The sequence below is a fragment of the Oculina patagonica genome, chromosome 3, assembly GCF_052425735.1.
Source record: "Oculina patagonica isolate OP01 chromosome 3, crgOcupat, whole genome shotgun sequence".
NCBI classification, from domain to species: domain Eukaryota; kingdom Metazoa; phylum Cnidaria; class Anthozoa; order Scleractinia; family Oculinidae; genus Oculina; species Oculina patagonica.
Window position 1 is genome coordinate 25,180,917 of NC_135760.1, and position 21,222 is coordinate 25,202,138.

Genomic DNA, 21,222 nt, shown 5'->3' on the forward strand with positions numbered 1-21,222 from the left:
CAAAAACAAACTGTAACAGCAACAGTTCTCCTAACAGTTACAATTTGTCGAAAACGTAACCCCAACAAGAAAGCGAGAAGCCTTTCCACACTCACTGCCGTTAATGTCAACAGAGACACCCCGAAGAGAACTACACCTAACAGAAAGCTTATGCCTAAGATGGGGCCACACAGAGTCCAATTTTCGTTTGCAACAGAGACAAACAGGATGGCGACCATTGGTTGTAAAATGATGCCAACACAGAGATCTGATGTAGCTAGACAACGCAGCAGAACTTTCGATGGAGGATGGAGAGAAGTCGACGGCTTTTGAAGGGCAGTCAGAATCAAAATGTTACCAATGGAAGCAATGATGGAAAAAAGGAAGTTGAAAGCTGAAAGGAATATTACTGCAGGCTTATTGTCTGGATTTGTCGAGCAAATGAATTCTTCAAGCGTTTGGCTGTTTCTAGTGGAGTTAGACATCTTTCCTTGACAGTCTAGCTCATAAAAGCATCGTAAGGCATGGTAGAAAGTCTTTTCTTGTAACGAGTCACCAGTAACTCGCCGAAGCAGTATCTGTGTCTAGGCTGCATGATAGCCGGTCGGTGGCATTTTACATAGAGAGAACTGAAATATTGATAAGGGAATTGTTTTACCTGACAGGAAACTGATACATGAGCAGACAGCTTGGCGTCTATTATAGTTTAAACTGAATAAATTCAAACCAGCCTATCACCGTGAGCAAGCTGCAACAAGGCTGTGTTTGAAGGCTATTTTGTGTCAATTTCTAGTGGAGTTAGACATCTTTCCTTTACAAGAGGCCAGCTCTTAAAAGCACCAGCTTTATCATCACAGGAGGTTTAACGAGTTACCAGTGAGATGACGAGGCAGTATCCGGGCCAGATTTCTTAAACGTTGTATTACAGTATTATAGCTGGGTGCCAGGGAATCGTTTGATTTAAAAGGGAAACTGACACATTGGAAAGGCAGCTGGACAAGCTACAAGAAGACCGTGTTTGAAGTTTACTTTGTATCAGAAGACACACAGGAAGTTGAAAAACACGGGAAGTTAAAGAACAGGGAAAGTTAAATGACACAGCAAGATGAAGCTGCAGTGAAGCCCAAGAACACAACAAAAATAATAAAATACCCTATATTAAGGTGGGGTTCCTCCTGAATTTGAATAAAGTTTCAAGAGGTTTAAAGAAGAGATTGAAGAAGAAAAAAATTAAACATCACCAGACAGTTGACCCCCACGCAAGAGCATTCCAGGTTGTCAGTGGGACTGTCTGGTATCCGTCTATCAATTTTTAACTACATACCGGTATTTTATCTCCAATATTAAGTATTTCTCTAAATTTAATCAATATTTTAAGAAAAAACTATCTCCTCCCCAAAATTCCCAAAATTACCCAAAGTTTACAAAATACCGCAAAACATAGATATATGGGATGAGTGAAGCGTTTTCGGATTCCTTGAAACGTGAACGAGATAATTCTGTTAAACCCATATCAAAACCCCGCCTAAAACGTGCTTGCGTATCTGCATAATCAGGTATAATCAGCCTTAATTCCCTGTATGCAGTGAGTTGACGTACAGCTAAGCCATGTAAACATTGTACTCTTCAACTTACCCGAGAACAATTTGCAGCAATCAGTTCTGACGTTTTAACTGTGAGTTTTCCATAATGACCCATTAGGATTTGACATATTTATCTTGTGACTGTCTTTGGTGTGGACACTTTGCCACACGGGCAGATAATAACTGCTAGATATTAAACCGCGTATGAATTAACTTTATCTTTCCTGTTTATAAAATTACCTTGTGGCTGATTATGATTTTTTCATAGCTTTTAAGTTCTTTGCGAGTAATTTGACAAGGCTAACAGAAATACGACTGCTACAATTAATATGTAAATGAAGGGATGAAAAGTAATTGCAGTCGAGTAAAAATAAACATCAAACGATGCTTAAGTAAAACCGAAAACATAAGGCAAAAACCCATGCAAGACTGATATTATTTTGTTAAGGGAGGTATTTTATTAAAACGTCTATCTGCTTTGGCGAAGAAACAAATTATATGCGGTCAGTCATCAATTGTTCTTTAACCGCTTTTTTACGAGTCTGCCTTTTGGTCGAGGGTCGAGGGTCGAGGGTACATTGTCGAGGGTGAGGGTAACATGTCGAGGGTAGGGTCGAGGGTAACAATATTTCCAATATTAATAAAAGATAATTTAGTTAATTATTAATTAATTAATTTATTTATTTATTATTAATCACGGGTGAGGAAGTACTATAACAATATTAATATCACTAAAGATGGTAAATTTCAAGCTCGGTAATAAAGATCTTTATTATTTATTACCGAGCTTGAAATTTACCATCTTTATTATTTACTACAAACTTGATGATTTCGGCATTGCTGATCCTAGCAGTATGCAGGACGCGTGTCACATGGCCCAGCTTACAACGAGTCTCTCGTAGCTCAGTTGGTTAGAGCGCCCAACCGGTATCTGGGAGGCCATGGGTTCGATTCCCGTCGGGGACTCAGAATTTTTCTTTGTCCCAAGCTCGTGTCATGTTGAACATCTCATCTTTAGTACCATGGATGTGTTTTCTTTCGACCGTCGTGTTTTAACTTTCGAATCCAACGTACAGAAAAAAGATGGTGAGTGGTGACTGTACATTTCAACACAACTCCTTGTGAACCTAGCACAGGCAATAGACACCAGAAAAAGCCATGTCTTGGTGAAGATTCTTCATGAACTAACAACATTGTGTATGCCAGGTTTTAAGTTTTCAGACTTTTCCTTTGCGTTTTTATGAGCGAATAAGAGTTTCCGTGCGCCGAGAATTGTGGGTAAATCTACTAGTCGCCGTCTTTTTCAGTACGGTGATACCTGAACAGGTCGACTTGTGAACATTTTCAGTAAAGTCGGATTTAATAAATGTTAGCGCGTGATTCATCCCGAGAAATTTCATTATCTGGATCTTGGCTATGTCAAGAAAGAAAAAAATAAGGAGTTTACTCGACAATTGGATTCGACCCTAGCTCTTTTCTATTCACGTAGTTATTCGTGTATACATGGCCTTCTGTGGGTACTAAACGCCTAGCGATGTCTACGTGCTGTTGAATATCTTACCCACAATTATAATTAATTGTAATGGTTGGTAAATTTTTGAAAATTGTGAAAATTTTCTACCCTCGACATTTTACCCTCACCCTCGACAATGTACCCTCGACCCTCGACCCTCGACCAAAAGGCAGACTCCTTTTTTACTAATAAACCTGGACAATTACGGGTCGGCTTACTTTTCTGTTAGCGCTTAATTATTTTTAGTTTTTTAATCCATTAATTATGAAGTTTACGAAATGACCAATCAGAATTTAGTATAGGAGCCATACTCCTAGCTCCACGGGTCACCCCGGAGGACCCAGTCAGTGGAAGTGTTCGCTAACCCTCCATAAGGCAGGCTGCGTTTTATCACCGTTTCTTGACTTCATATTTATTTCAAAGCTAAACTTTGTATACAACGAATCCAAACGAAGAGCGCTATATCTTCTGCATCTCATTATAACAATAATAGTCTAGTCCTTTCCGTTGTACTTGCTATGGAATGAACTCGTTGCAAAATAATACTGAGCGAAATCTGTGAGGAAAACGCTAAAGCTTCACATGCCCTTGCCGCCCCATCCTTACTCCGGCAGCAAAACAAGCCTCAATTACATTGATAGTGCGAAGTGATTGAATATTTAATGGCATAAGCCTGTGTATTATACCCTGTCCCCAGACTAATCTTTACGCTGACACGTACAATTTGGTTTCGAAAGTTCGGGGTGGTCCAATGGAAACCATCTATCACCCCATCAGGAAGAATCCTGTTAGTCCTAAGGGGAGAAAGTTAATATAAACTCCAGCTCTATGATGCGGCTCATTTGATAGACCACAATCCATATTTGAAATATGTTACTTGCCGATGCAGTAATTTTTTTATGAGAGATGCCTAAATTAAAGGACGTGGTTAGCACATGAAAATAAGGTCCAATATGTCTTACGTGGGTGTTTGCGTGGTTGTGGGTAGATTTTAAAGATGCCAGACAGCCTGACAATTTATCATACACTAAGAAATATTTGCTACTCTAGTCTGCTATTTGGCCAATGGTACCTTCAAATGCGCGCGTTCAGTCCTCTGTTCTAATTTAAATTCCTAGAGATTTTTAATTGATCTGATTATTGATCTGATGACTCAAAGTTGTTCCATAACATAACCTTCTTATTTCTGTTATTTTGCAATTTTATGGCCTTCCATTAATAATTATACCGGCACTTTACCACGATGCAGAACAATCCGTCAAGATAGGAGTAACAAGCTTCTTTGCCATACATCTTGTACTGGTTTTCATCGCTCTTATCGACACTGGTGCGGAACAACCAAGATGGTGGGAGAAATTAGCAAGGTAAGGGCTAGAATGAAAATAATAATGTATTACCAATTTCTCAATAAGGCGAACACTGCACTTTTACCTCCGATACCCGCACTTTCGATTTATCGAACTAGTTTTCTTTCCTCAAGGAGGCTCGAGTAATCTCGATTTCACTCTTAAGTTCTAAAGCTCGAGAGCAATCTGGTTCCCGGGGCACTTGGAACGACGTTGGCTCAACAGACATTTAACATGAATTCACGCTAAAAAACCCTATGATGATTGACGCAACATGACATGCAAAATATTCTGTTAAGGCAAATCCTGAGCACGAGTCAACATACGTTATTCTCGCTATTTTGTCAATTCAGGTGGTTTATCGTACACATTCCTTTCGTCTATTTTGTGAGACAAATGTTTTCCAATGAAAACACTGGCCCAATGCCGCCACCAATACTGCTGCTTAGCGATGGAGGCCATATTGAAAACCTTGCTATTTTACCGCTGTTAAAGAGAAGGCTACGAAGGATTGTTGTTGTTGACGCTGCCGTTATAAGCATGACGACCAATACTACGGAGACAACTTTTTGATTGCACTGATGCTTGCTTGTACCAAGCTAAACTGTTCGTTTCTAAGTGAAGACGGCCAAGACATCATTTTTCGACCTCTTGGAGAAGTTTGTGAGACCAAAAACAGGAGGAAAGCAGCGTTATTACAAGTTTGTTGTTCTTTCTCTTTTTGCTTTGGCGATTTTGCATCTGCTAAACATAGTTAGTCCTCTCTTCTAACTATGGTCTCAAGTAGCACTACTTGAAATGAAAGTAGTATAGTAGGGTAAGGTAGGTATCAGGTATCTGGTACGTCGCTCTTCTCGTAAAAGAATACGCTTGTATAAAACCAATTTCAAGTACTAGCTTACGGATTGAGATAGGCTGGCATAAGTTGTAATTTAGCTTTATACGGGAGGTTGTTTTAGAGGAAACGTGGCAAAATGGACCCCATGAATAACGCTCACGGATTTAAAGGTTGCCATACGAGAAATACCCTAATGGCCGGCTTCAACATCCAAGAGTACAAAGGTCAAATTTGACAATATTATCAGGATGTTGGACAATTTCAGTCCATGCCCGTTCAATTTCAATTCGTGCCCGACAATTTCACTGTCCAGCTTCACCAGATGACAGTACAACTTATTTCAGCCACCATGTGTAGTATAATAAACAGTACTACGTATATGTTAAAGTAATACTCAAAATTAAAATTACAGTCGAAGCTCTCATAAGCGGACACCCTCGGGACGCGAAAAAAGTGTCCGCAATTGGAGCTGGCCGCTTACGAGAATAATTCTTGTAAGCGGCCACTAGAGGTGTAGGGGATAGATGGCCGCTTACGGGAGCTTGCCCAGCTAACATAATGGTAATATGCATGTTTCGAAATGTAACCGGACGTGGATGACGACAAAACAAACACTGAAATATGGTACTGTAATTACAGTAAAATCATTGTGACAAACGGCGATGTGAAGTTGATTGATTAATACAAGATACAGAGGTTTTTTATATGATTTTCTTTGCGGTGTCCGCTTACGGGAGCTTAAAAACAAAGAAAAAGTCTAAGTCGTAATCTCGGAAAGTGTCCGCGGCCGCTTACGGGAATGTCCGCTTACGAGAATGTAAAAATACAGAGTTTGTATGGGAGTAAAAACGGGGTTTCTAACAAGGTGGCCGTAAGTAGAGCTGTCCGCTTACGAGAGTGTCCGTTAAGAGAGCTTCGACTGTATATGATTTTAAAATTTATTCTTACTAGGTTCGTCACCATAACTAAACCAACCATTATCATGGTAGCGTCATAGCACAGTTATGTTTCCCATGCAATGTGTCGCTGGAAAATTGTGGAAATGCATATTAATATTTTGCATCATTTAACGTCATATAAACACAGGCATGATAAAACTAAGCGATTCAATCGATGAATGGCAGAGATCTTTGAAAAATACCAACCTTTAATTTGCAAGGCTAGATGACGAGCGACGCGTGAAAATGGAAAAAAAAAATAGACTGTAGTCTCGACACGGACAAGGCCATCGAAATTGCCCGCCTTGTTGTAACAATTCGGGATCGGAAGTGCTGACGCATTCCTCTTGAGTGACGTTTTTATCACCCACAGCGAAAAGTATTCCCTTGAGAAATTAAAACAGTTCCTTGAGAGTTACCAAGAATTCGGTAAGAGAGTGACTTCATTGTCCACAAGTCTTACTATTTTACTTTAACAAGCAAAATAGTCGAAAAAAAGGAGCAGAAACAAGTAAAACGCACGCTTTCTTTCTCTTCATCCTGCTTAAATGTTCTCCGATATCAATGCAGAGTACAGAATATTTAAATAGCCTTGAAATTATCCCGGTTGTAAATTCTCCTTTTGTTGCTTTTTCAGATTCAAGGTTCGTTACCAAAGCGATGAATTCGGTGAAGAAGGCGAAGGAGAAATTCTACTTATCGTACCAAGAAATCCGCAGCATGGCGTAAATGACGGAATGGATGGAAATCGTTCGACTAATTTGCATCCTTTCGATGCACCCGACGGTGTGTTTTTCACACAAGATGAAGTCAATAACTTGACTCTCTGTTGCTGCGAGTGCTGTCACCGACAAGCTTGTCAGGGGTTGTCCAAGATATGTTGTAACGTCTTTCCACAGCACAGCACTGCCAATCAGTTCTTCACATCCAAGATGTTCTCGGCGTATCACTGTGAAGGGTACGGCGCATGCGTAGATGCCAATGCTGTTGGCTTTTTGAGAAATGGTGACAAGGAAAGGGAGCAAAATGATAATGTTAACATTGTGTGACAGAAATTACCGTATAAAGATTAGAGGCGCATAAAATGATGTCGTTTGCAAAACTTGCTAAATGTTTCATGACAAAGCAAAGAGCCAAGCTTAAGATGGTCAAGATTCGTGAAGATTTTGACAGATTGGGAAAGGCGTACTGGAAAAATGTTGCTAAAATGTTCAGTTAACGCTATCCCAGGCGTTGCACCTTTGAATATTTTTCAAATATTGATTATATAGTTTTCTCTGAAGGTACTTTTAGTCGTCCTTTTTTCGTATTTTAGTTTTGGTAGTTTTGGTTAAGCAAGATTCAAAATTAAGGATTTTTAATTTTAGAATCTTAAACAAAAAAAATGACAAATGTTTCAACATGTACCTTCTAGATCTCATTCCATTTTTATCAACATCGAATTATTTCCTTTTGGAAAATAATGTCTTTCAACTTTTTCTCTTGACATGTATGCCGCTGATAATATTATTAGGTAGTATTTACATGTTGGAGGCATCTGCTGGTTTTACAAGTAGAACAAAGAGCGGGAGAACATCTGCTTCGTTTAGTAAAACCGTTCATATCTATTCCATGCTTTTACAAGTAGAAAATCATGACTATTAACTAATAGCCTGAATAAACAGATAGAAAAATCAGTAAAAGAAATATTTTAAATTAGAGACGTGTTTTGGAAGAGAGCAAAAATATGATTGGCTGGCGACTAGAACATTTCCTGTACAGTGATTCTTTTTCAGAGTAATCTCTAATCTTATTGGTAAACCTTTTATTAACATGGGATCTCTTAGTATTGCATGTCAATTTACTGTTAAGAAGGGTCCTTATTAAAAAGTGTATTTTTTCTTTGAACCATCATCTGCTTTTAACATAGTCTGATTAGCATTTATATTACTAATATGAAAACATCCTCTATCAGATTTTATCTCATTTTTAAATTTCAATTCTCACATATGTTTCGCTGCTAGAAAACCAAGAATATCAGAAATAGTAAACATTTGGCCTATGATATTGCTTACAGATGTAACCTAGAGTTCCATATTCTCAATGAGTCATATAAAAAAAAACGATTTTTTTTTTAAGTGAAATTTTGCGACGTGACATACATTTAAATTTAATGCAAGCTGATTTGCATTTCTTTATTTTATTAACTAAAGTATAGAGAATAATGGCAGCATTTAGCCCAAGAATGTCGATTCTCTCCGGAATTAAACTAGTATACTAGTTCCCTTTTACAAGTCGCTTTATAATACAATGTTACTAGTTCTTCAAAAAAACAAAACGAACAAAGCTGTCTCCTCACTTGATACACAGACGATCATTGTAATTTAAAACTATTTCATGGAAAAGGGATCCAAATAAAACTTATCATCGTTGTAGATTACTCGCGCGCAATGGAGGATTGTTGTCAGCTTTTTCCCATGGCCAGACTTGCCAACCAAATGCAATACCATTTGCTGTTGTTGTTGCTGGTTGAAGAGGGTTCCTGATCCCAGTGCGACAATATTTCACAAATTATTCCTCTGTAAAGTATTATTTCAGAGTTGCTACCAAGGTGAAAAAATATTTAACGTGTTGGTTAGATAAATACTTCTTCTCGTACACAATTGTACTTGGAAGAATTCCCGGTGTCAATTGTTGCGATATCTAACTTGACGAACAATAGAACAGTTGTTTGACTGTGTCTTTCACCGCTTGTCTTACTTCTGCGATCTTCCAACAATAAAGGAAAGGGTTTAAAGAAGAGTTTAGGAATACAACAGATGTTGTAAACCTCCAGCCCAGGACAAGAGGCGGCGTTAAACCGGTGAAGGTTGCGATTGCTGTTACAACACAATACGGAAGGTAACACGCCAGTAATGTAAACTGTATCCACAGTGAACTAGAAAGGGTCTTTCTGTATCGAGCAATGTTCAGTGGAACTTCCCCTTGGTTTTGTTGTGTTTGGGAAGATTGGTCTTGCACTCTTGTTTGGTGACGGCGAAGATGGGCATAGATCTTGGTGTAAGTGAAGGTAGAGGTTAATACACATGTAAGTATCAGCACACATCCGTACCACAGAAAGACAAAATAATTCCAAACACACCACGCGGCGATAACGAAATTTATGACCCAAAAACAAACTGTAACAGCAACAGTTCTCCTAACAGTTACAATTTGTCGAAAACGTAACCCCAACAAGAAAGCGAGAAGCCTTTCCACACTCACTGCCGTTAATGTCAACAGAGACACCCCGAAGAGAACTACACCTAACAGAAAGCTTATGCCTAAGATGGGGCCACACAGAGTCCAATTTTCGTTTGCAACAGAGACAAACAGGATGGCGACCATTGGTTGTAAAATGATGCCAACACAGAGATCTGATGTAGCTAGACAACGCAGCAGAACTTTCGATGGAGGATGGAGAGAAGTCGACGGCTTTTGAAGGGCAGTCAGAATCAAAATGTTACCAATGGAAGCAATGATGGAAAAAAGGAAGTTGAAAGCTGAAAGGAATATTACTGCAGGCTTATTGTCTGGATTTGTCGAGCAAATGAATTCTTCAAGCGTTTGGCTGTTTCTAGTGGAGTTAGACATCTTTCCTTGACAGTCTAGCTCATAAAAGCATCGTAAGACATGGTAGAAAGTCTTTTCTTGTAACGAGTCACCAGTAACTCGCCGAAGCAGTATCTGTGTCTAGGCTGCATGATAGCCGGTCGGTGGCATTTTACATAGAGAGAACTGAAATATTGATAAGGGAATTGTTTTACCTGACAGGAAACTGATACATGAGCAGACAGCTTGGCGTCTATTATAGTTTAAACTGAATAAATTCAAACCAGCCTATCACCGTGAGCAAGCTGCAACAAGGCTGTGTTTGAAGGCTATTTTGTGTCAATTTCTAGTGGAGTTAGACATCTTTCCTTTACAAGAGGCCAGCTCTTAAAAGCACCAGCTTTATCATCACAGGAGGTTTAACGAGTTACCAGTGAGATGACGAGGCAGTATCCGGGCCAGATTTCTTAAACGTTGTATTACAGTATTATAGCTGGGTGCAAGGGAATCGTTTGATTTAAAAGGGAAACTGACACATTGGAAAGGCAGCTGGACAAGCTACAAGAAGACCGTGTTTGAAGTTTACTTTGTATCAGAAGACACACAGGAAGTTGAAAAACACGGGAAGTTAAAGAACAGGGAAAGTTAAATGACACAGCAAGATGAAGCTGCAGTGAAGCCCAAGAACACAACAAAAATAATAAAATACCCTATATTAAGGTGGGGTTCCTCCTGAATTTGAATAAAGTTTCAAGAGGTTTAAAGAAGAGATTGAAGAAGAAAAAAATTAAACATCACCAGACAGTTGACCCCTACGCAAGAGCATTCCAGGTTGTCAGTGGGACTGTCTGGTATCCGTCTATCAATTTTTAACTACATACCGGTATTTAATCTCCAATATTAAGTATTTCTCTAAATTTAATCAATATTTTAAGAAAAAACTATCTCCTCCCCAAAATTCCCAAAATTACCCAAAGTTTACAAAATACCGCAAAACATAGATATATGGGATGAGTGAAGCGTTTTCGGATTCCTTGAAACGTGAACGAGATAATTCTGTTAAACCCATATCAAAACCCCGCCTAAAACGTGCTTGCGTATCTGCATAATCAGGTATAATCAGCTTTAATTCCCTGTATGCAGTGAGTTGACGTACAGCTAAGCCATGTAAACATTGTACTCTTCAACTTACCCGAGAACAATTTGCAGCAATCAGTTCTGACGTTTTAACTGTGAGTTTTCCATAATGACCCATTAGGATTTGACATATTTATCTTGTGACTGTCTTTGGTGTGGACACTTTGCCACACGGGCAGATAATAACTGCTAGATATTAAACCGCGTATGAATTAACTTTATCTTTCCTGTTTATAAAATTACCTTGTGGCTGATTATGATTTTTTCATAGCTTTTAAGTTCTTTGCGAGTAATTTGACAAGGCTAACAGAAATACGACTGCTACAATTAATATGTAAATGAAGGGATGAAAAGTAATTGCAGTCGAGTAAAAATAAACATCAAACGATGCTTAAGTAAAACCGAAAACATAAGGCAAAAACCCATGCAAGACTGATATTATTTTGTTAAGGGAGGTATTTTATTAAAACGTCTATCTGCTTTGGCGAAGAAACAAATTATATGCGGTCAGTCATCAATTGTTCTTTAACCGCTTTTTTACGAGTCTGCCTTTTGGTCGAGGGTCGAGGGTCGAGGGTACATTGTCGAGGGTGAGGGTAACATGTCGAGGGTAGGGTCGAGGGTAACAATATTTCCAATATTAATAAAAGATAATTTAGTTAATTATTAATTAATTAATTTATTTATTTATTATTAATCACGGGTGAGGAAGTACTATAACAATATTAATATCACTAAAGATGGTAAATTTCAAGCTCGGTAATAAAGATCTTTATTATTTATTACCGAGCTTGAAATTTACCATCTTTATTATTTACTACAAACTTGATGATTTCGGCATTGCTGATCCTAGCAGTATGCAGGACGCGTGTCACATGGCCCAGCTTACAACGAGTCTCTCGTAGCTCAGTTGGTTAGAGCGCCCAACCGGTATCTGGGAGGCCATGGGTTCGATTCCCGTCGGGGACTCAGAATTTTTCTTTGTCCCAAGCTCGTGTCATGTTGAACATCTCATCTTTAGTACCATGGATGTGTTTTCTTTCGACCGTCGTGTTTTAACTTTCGAATCCAACGTACAGAAAAAAGATGGTGAGTGGTGACTGTACATTTCAACACAACTCCTTGTGAACCTAGCACAGGCAATAGACACCAGAAAAAGCCATGTCTTGGTGAAGATTCTTCATGAACTAACAACATTGTGTATGCCAGGTTTTAAGTTTTCAGACTTTTCCTTTGCGTTTTTATGAGCGAATAAGAGTTTCCGTGCGCCGAGAATTGTGGGTAAATCTACTAGTCGCCGTCTTTTTCAGTACGGTGATACCTGAACAGGTCGACTTGTGAACATTTTCAGTAAAGTCGGATTTAATAAATGTTAGCGCGTGATTCATCCCGAGAAATTTCATTATCTGGATCTTGGCTATGTCAAGAAAGAAAAAAATAAGGAGTTTACTCGACAATTGGATTCGACCCTAGCTCTTTTCTATTCACGTAGTTATTCGTGTATACATGGCCTTCTGTGGGTACTAAACGCCTAGCGATGTCTACGTGCTATTGAATATCTTACCCACAATTATAATTAATTGTAATGGTTGGTAAATTTTTGAAAATTGTGAAAATTTTCTACCCTCGACATTTTACCCTCACCCTCGACAATGTACCCTCGACCCTCGACCCTCGACCAAAAGGCAGACTCCTTTTTTACTAATAAACCTGGACAATTACGGGTCGGCTTACTTTTCTGTTAGCGCTTAATTATTTTTAGTTTTTTAATCCATTAATTATGAAGTTTACGAAATGACCAATCAGAATTTAGTATAGGAGCCATACTCCTAGCTCCACGGGTCACCCCGGAGGACCCAGTCAGTGGAAGTGTTCGCTAACCCTCCATAAGGCAGGCTGCGTTTTATCACCGTTTCTTGACTTCATATTTATTTCAAAGCTAAACTTTGTATACAACGAATCCAAACGAAGAGCGCTATATCTTCTGCATCTCATTATAACAATAATAGTCTAGTCCTTTCCGTTGTACTTGCTATGGAATGAACTCGTTGCAAAATAATACTGAGCGAAATCTGTGAGGAAAACGCTAAAGCTTCACATGCCCTTGCCGCCCCATCCTTACTCCGGCAGCAAAACAAGCCTCAATTACATTGATAGTGCGAAGTGATCGAATATTTAATGGCATAAGCCTGTGTATTATACCCTGTCCCCAGACTAATCTTTACGCTGACACGTACAATTTGGTTTCGAAAGTTCGGGGTGGTCCAATGGAAACCATCTATCACCCCATCAGGAAGAATCCTGTTAGTCCTAAGGGGAGAAAGTTAATATAAACTCCAGCTCTATGATGCGGCTCATTTGATAGACCACAATCCATATTTGAAATATGTTACTTGCCGATGCAGTAATTTTTTTATGAGAGATGCCTAAATTAAAGGACGTGGTTAGCACATGAAAATAAGCTCCAATATGTCTTACGTGGGTGTTTGCGTGGTTGTGGGTAGATTTTAAAGTTGCCAGACAGCCTGACAATTAATCATACACTAAGAAATATTTGCTACTCTAGTCTGCTATTTGGCCAATGGTACCTTCAAATGCGCGCGTTCAGTCCTCTGTTCTAATTTAAATTCCTAGAGATTTTTAATTGATCTGATTATTGATCTGATGACTCAAAGTTGTTCCATAACATAACCTTCTTATTTCTGTTATTTTGCAATTTTATGGCCTTCCATTAATAATTATACCGGCACTTTACCACGATGCAGAACAATCCGTCAAGATAGGAGTAACAAGCTTCTTTGCCATACATCTTGTACTGGTTTTCATCGTTCTTATCGACACTGGTGCGGAACAACCAAGATGGTGGGAGAAATTAGCAAGGTAAGGGCTAGAATGAAAATAATAATGTATTACCAATTTCTCAATAAGGCGAACACTGCACTTTTACCTCCGATACCCGCACTTTCGATTTATCGAACTAGTTTTCTTTCCTCAAGGAGGCTCGAGTAATCTCGATTTCACTCTTAAGTTCTAAAGCTCGAGAGCAATCTGGTTCCCGGGGCACTTGGAACGACGTTGGCTCAACAGACATTTAACATGAATTCACGCTAAAAAACCCTATGATTATTGACGCAACATGACATGCAAAATATTCTGTTAAGGCAAATCCTGAGCACGAGTCAACATACGTTATTCTTGCTATTTTGTCAATTCAGGTGGTTTATCGTACACATTTCTTTCGTCTATTTTGTGAGAGAAATGTTTTCCAATGAAAACACTGGCCCAATGCCGCCACCAATACTGCTGCTTAGCGATGGAGGCCATATTGAAAACCTTGCTATTTTACCGCTGTTAAAGAGAAGGCTACGAAGGATTGTTGTTGTTGACGCTGCCGTTATAAGCATGACGACCAATACTACGGAGACAACTTTTTGATTGCACTGATGCTTGCTTGTACCAAGCTAAACTGTTCGTTTCTAAGTGAAGACGGCCAAGACATCATTTTCGACCTCTTGGAGAAGTTTGTGAGACCAAAAACAGGAGGAAAGCAGCATTATTACAAGTTTGTAGTTCTTTCTTTTTTTTGCTTAGGCGATTTTGCATCTGCTAAACATAGTTAGTCCTCTCTTCTAACTATGGTCTCAATTAACACTATTTGCAATGAAAGTAGTATAGTAGGGTAAGGTAGGTATCAGGTATCTGGTACGTCGCTCTTCTCGTAAAAGAATACGCTTGTATAAAACCAATTTCAAGTACTAGCTTACGGATTGAGATAGGCTGGCATAAGTTGAAATTAAGCTTTATACGGGAGGTTGTTTTAGAGGAAACGTGGCAAAATGGACCCCATGAATAACGCTCACGGATTTAAAGGTTGCCATACGAGAAATACCCTAATGGCCGGCTTCAACATCCAAGAGTACAAAGGTCAAATTTGACAATATTATCAGGATGTTGGACAATTTCAGTCCATGCCCGTTCAATTTCAATTCATGCCCGACAATTTCACTGTCCAGCATCACCAGATGACAGTACAACTTATTTCAGCCACCATGTGTAGTATAATAAACAGTACTACGTATATGTTAAAGTAATACTCAAAATTAAAATTATATGATTTTAAAATTTATTCTTACTAGGTTCGTCACCATAACTAAACCAACCATGATCATGGCAGCGTCATAGCACAGTTATGTTTCCCATGCAATGTGTCGTTGGAAAATTGTGGAAATGCAGATTAATATTTTGCATCATTTGACGTCATATAAATACAGACACGGTAAAACTAAGCGATTCAATCGATAAACGCAGGGGCGGATCCAGAATTTCAAAAGGGGGGGGGGGGGCCCCCCATGGGCCAAACCCACCCCTACCGGGGCGGCGGGGAGGGGGAAAAAAAGGGATTTTTTTTTTTTTTTTTAATTTTTTTGGGGGGACCCCCCCCCCCCCCCCCCCCCCCCCCCCCAAACGGCAGAGATCTTTGAAAAATACCTACCTTTAATTTGCAAAGGCTAGATGACGAGCGACGCGTGAAAATGGAAAAAATTATAGACTGTAGTCTGACGCAGACAGGGCCATCGAAATTCCCCGCCTTGTACCTTTTTCTTTTGTTGAGGTCATCGCCTTTCCATAGTTAACACATGCATCAAATCGAAAAAACAGAACACAAACAATGGATAACACTTCGGGATCGGAAGTGCTGACGCATTCCTATTGAGTGACGTTTTTATGGCCCACAGCGAAAAGTATTCCCTTGAGAAATTAAAACAGTTCCTTGAGAGTTAACACGAATTCGGTAAGAGAGTCTCTTCATTGTCCACAAGTCTTGCTATTTAGAAAAATAGTCAAAAAAATGGAACAGAAAACAAATAAAATACACGCTTTCTTTCTCCCATCCTGCTTAAATGTTTTCCGAAATCAATGCATAGTACAGAATATTTATATAGTCTTTAAATTATCCCGTTTGTAAATTCTCCCTTTGTTGTTTTTTCAGATTCAAGGTTCGTTACCAAAGCGATGAATTTGGTGAAGAAGGCGAAGGAGAAATTCTACTTATCGTACCAAGAGATCCACAACATGGCGTCAGTGACGAAATGGATGGAAATCGTTCGACCAATGTACATCCTTTCGATGCACCCGACGGCGTGTTTTTCACACAAGATGAAGTCAATAAGTTGACCCTCTGCTGCTGCGAGTGCTGTCACCGACAAGCTTGCCAGGGGTTGTCCAAGATATGTTGTAACGTCTTTCCACAGCACAGCACTGCCAATCAGTTCTTCACATCCCGGATGTTCTCAGCGTATCACTGTGAAGGGTACCGCGCATACGTAGATGCCAATGCTGCGGGCTTTTTGAGAAATGGTGACAAGGAAAGGGAGCAAAATGATTGTGTTAACATTGTGTGACAGAAATTACCGTATAAAGATTAGACACGCATAAAATGATGTCATGATTTGTGAAGATTGTGACAGATTTCGTATTTTAGTTTTGGCAGTTTTGGTTAATTAAGCAAAATTCAAAACTAATGATTTTTCCTTTTAGACTCTTAAACAAAAAAATGACAAATGCTTCAACTAGTACCTTCTCATTCAATTTTTGTCAACATCGAATTATTTCCTTTTGGAAAATAATGTCTTTCAACTTTTTCTTTTGAAATTTGTGCCTCTGATAATATTAGGTAGTATTTACATGTTGGAGGCATCGGCTGGTTTAACAGGTAGAACAAAGAGCGGGACAACATCTGCTTCGTTTAGTTAAACCGTTTATATTTATTCCTTGCTTTAACAGGTAGAAAGTCATGAGTATTAACTAATAGCCTGAATAAACAGAAAGAAATTTATTAACAGAAATATTTTAAATAAGAGATGTGTTTTGTAGGAGAGTGACAATATGATTGGCTGGCGACTAGAACATTTCCTGTTCATTTATTGCCCTCAGAGTTATCTCTTATCCTATTGGCAAACCTTTTCTCAACATGGGATCTCTTAGTAATTGCATGTCAAGGGTACTAATTAAAAACTTCACTTCTCTCTTTAACCATCATCTGCTTTTAACATAGCCTGATTAGCATTTATATTACTTATACGAAAACATCCTCTAGCAGTTTTTATCTCATTTTTAAACTTCAATTCTAAGATATGTTTCGCTGCTACAAAACCAGGAATATAGGAAATAGAATTTAATGAGATTGCTTACAGATGTAGCCTAGAGTTCCATTTTTTCGGTTCCAGTCACTGGCACCGAGAATGAGACACTTAACAAAATAAACGATTTTGATTTTTTAAGTAAAATTTTGCGACGTGACATACAGTTAAATTGAATGCTTGCTGATTTGCATTTATTTATTTTATTTTCTAAAGTAAAAAGGGTAATGCCGGCATTTTACGCAAGAATGTCCATTCTCTCTGGAATTTAACTAGTATACTTGTTCCCTTTTTTAAGTCGCTTTATAATACAATGTTACCAGTTCTTCAAAAGCACGCAGAACGAACAAATCTCTTTCCTTACTTACACAGTGTAATTTAAAAATATTTCGTGGAAAAGGGATCGGATCTAAGCCAAACTTATCGCCGTTGTCGATTACTCGCGCAATGGAGGATTGTTGTTAGCTTTTTCCATGGCCAGACTTTACAACCAAATGCAATTCGATTTGCTGTTGTTGTTGTTTGAAGTGCGTTCCTGATCCCAACGCGACAGTATTTCACAAATTATTTCTCTGCATAGTATTATTTCAGAGTTTCCACCCAAGTGGAAAAATATTTAACGTGTTTATAATGTAAATACTTCGTCTCGAACACAATTGTACTTGTAGGATGTCCCGGTGTCAATTGTTGCGATATCTAACTTGATGAACAACAGAACAGTTGTTTGACTGTGTCTTTCACCGCTTGTCTCACTTCTGCGATCTTCCAACAGTAAAGGAAAGGGTTTAAAGAAGAGTTGAGGAAGACAACAGATGCTGTCAATCTCCAGCCTAGGACAAGAGGCGGCGTTAAACCGGTGAAGGTTGCTAATGCTGTTACAACACAATAAGGAAGGTAACACGCCAGTAATGTAAACTGTATCCACAGCGAACTTGAAAGGGTCTTTCTGTATCGAGCAATGTTCAGTGGAGTTTCCCCTTGGTTTTGTTGTGCTTGTAAAGGTTGATCTTGCACTCCTGTTTGGTGATGGCGAAGATCAGCATAAATCTTGGTGTAGGAGAAGGTAGCGGTCAATACACATATAAGTATCAGCACACATCCGTACCACAGAAAAACAAGATAATTCCAAACACACCAGGCAGCGATAGCAAAATTTATGATCCAAAAACAAACTGCAATAGCAACAGTTCTCCTAACAGTTACAATTTGTCGAAAACGTAACCCTAACAACAAAGCAAGAAGCCTTTCCACACTCACGGCCGTTAATGTCAACAGAGACACCCCGAACAGAACTACACCTAGCACATAGCTTATGCCCAAAATGGGGCCACACAGAGTCCAATTTTCGTTTGCAACAGAAACAAACACGATGGCAACCAGTGGTTGTAAAATGATGCCAACACAGAGATCCGATGAAGCTAGACAACGTAGCAGAACTTTCGATGGAGGATGGAGAGAAGTCGACGGCTTTTGAAGCGCAATCAGAATCAAAATATTACCAATGGAAGCGACGATAGAAAAGAGAAAGTTAAATACTGAAAGAAATATCACTGCAGGCTTATCGTCTGGATTGGTATAACATACAGATTCTTCGAGTGTTTTTTCATTTGTAGTGAAGTTAGACATCTTTCCTTGACAAGAGGCTAGCTCGTAAATGCATCAATCTTACATGACAGGAAGACTTTTCATTTAACGAGTTACCAGTGAGATAACGAGGCGGCATCCGGGACCAGGTTTTTTTAAAGGTTGCGTTAATGTATAAAAGTCGGCTGGGTGCCTTTTATAGACAGAGGAAATTAATGATAAGGGAATTGTTTTATTTAAAAGCGATACTCATGCATGGGCCTGACAGCTGGGCAGCTGCAAGAAGGACGACTTTAAAGGTTACGTTGTGCCAGAAGGCGCAAAGGAAGTTGAAAAACGCAGGGCGTTAAAGAACATGGAAGGTCAAAAGGCAGGGCAAGTTTAGGGAGCAGGGAAGCCCAACAATATAACAAAAGTAGAAAACTTATAATAAACGTTCTTGGGTTAATCTGCATAATCAGGTATAATTAGTTCTAATTCCCTGTGTGCGGTAAATTGAGGTGAAGCCAAGCCATGTAAACATTGTATTCCTCAACCTATCCAAACACAAGTTACAATAATTGGTTCTGATGCTTTTAACCGTGAGTTTGCCATACTACTCTTTGGTCTAGACACTTTGTCCCACGGTCATATTAAAACGACCAGATATTAAACCGCACACGAATTAAAAATAAATATCAATCCATGCTTCTGTGAAATCGAAAACATAAAACAAAAAAAAAAACAAACAACACTTACATTTTAAGGGAGACATTTAATTAAAACGTCGATATGCTTTGGCGAGTTACGTAATTGTATACAGTTATCAAAAACGGACAGTTCTATAGCTGCATTTTTTACTGATCAACTTGTACAATAACAGGCCTTTTCACTTTTTTCAGTCAGCGTTTTTAAAGTTTTGTAATTTTTTAATCGTGATGATGGTACGCCTTTAATTATGAAGTTCAGGAACTGACCAGTTAGAATTAAGAGAAGGAACACATACTCACCCGACTTACTACTAAGGTAAAACGTGGGATCGAGCGAAAGGTGATCAATGTAGGACTCGCTGAAAACAAATGTATGCGTCGTCTTTTGCATACAATCCGTATTTGATTAATTTTTAACCTGATCAATAACTGTGTATTAATATTTATGAACTGGTTAAGTTATCGGCTAATCTAAGAATGTTCAACAAGTTCGTGGAAGAGGTCCGGTCTTCAATACACTCGTGAAATAGTTCACTAATAATTTAACTGTGTTTTTTAATTTTCATATAATCAAATTGAACACTGACGATCAGTGTAGTTTTATAATAATAAGTGTTTTAAGCATCAAATAGTTTATGCATCAAATAATAATGTTAACTTGCTTAAAGTTGGTCCAGCTTTTGAATTCCCTCACGTTGCCAACCGATTGCCAACGACCATATGGAAAGGAAGTATACCTAACAAGTACCCTGATTCATGGACCACCCCTGTGGACCCGGTCCACGTACACCTCATGAACCGTGGACTCGGTCAATAGACCACCCTATAGACCTAGTCCATGAACGATACCATTGTGGACCTGAACAACGGACCACCTTATATACCAGCTCCACAGGTCACACCTGAAGACCCAGTCCATGGACACCTGATGGACCACCCCTGGGCCTGATTTTCGTCGTATACGTTTCTGAGCTATATATGGTAGCTTGTACGTACACGTATTTGTTTACACCCGATTAGGCAGGCTTCAATTATCAGCATTTCTTGACTTCACATGCGTCACATGCATGCAACGAATCCAAACGAAAAGCGCTTAATCTTCTGCATCCCAAGTAACAATAAAAGTCTATTCCTTCCCGTTGTACTCGCTATGGAATGAAATTGATAAAAAAAAAAAATACTGAGCGAAATCTGTGAGGAAAACGCTAAATCATCACTTGCCCTTGCTGCCCCATCGTTACTCCGACAGCAAAACAAGCGTCAGTTACATAGATAGTACGATCAGTGAGTCTGTGTATTACACTCTGTCCCCAGACAAACCTTTACGCATAAGGGATGGTCCCAGGACCACCACCCCACCTGGGCCAGTCCATGTTTAATATACGTCCTTATAGAAACCACCAACCTTAACTGTCAATTTTATTTAATAATAATAACAACAACCATTTTCTTAAAGTTTCGGCTGTTCATTCAGGGAGTGAAACGAAGAGAAAAAGTAGATTTCCGTGCTTAAATTTGCCACGTGTGTCAGAGCAAGATAATCAAATTTATTTTAAAAAAGAAAATTCTTCAATAAAAAACAACGAGCTGGGAAACGCATATTTTAATGCAAACAATCGCCTTGAATGCATATTTACCACACCCTGAAATCAAAAACACTGTTAGTGGGTGCCTATTATAACATATGCATGGGTAAAATTGAACTAAGCCAAAGAAAGAAATTGGCATTGGAGCAGGATCTGATTAAAAATTCCTAGTAACTTTATTCACTTGCAAATGACCCTTTATAGTTATCACGACTACGCTGTTATGTTTAGTCTGCTAAAGTCTACTCAAACATAGATTCGATAACACCCTCACGAAAAATCCTCTCCGAGGCATATTCCTTGATTTTGAGCCAAAGGC

The 21,222-nt window shown here is 38.9% G+C and overlaps 1 protein-coding gene and 1 pseudogene across 1 annotated transcript in view; both read left to right on the top strand.

Moving 5' to 3' along the window:
* LOC144645749 (uncharacterized) overlaps window positions 1-21,222 on the top strand; it is a 28,555-nt gene that overhangs the window by 2,956 nt on the left and 4,377 nt on the right. The gene's annotated exons all lie outside the window — the stretch shown is intronic.
* On the top strand, window positions 13,679-16,306 carry LOC144645914 (uncharacterized; annotated as a pseudogene).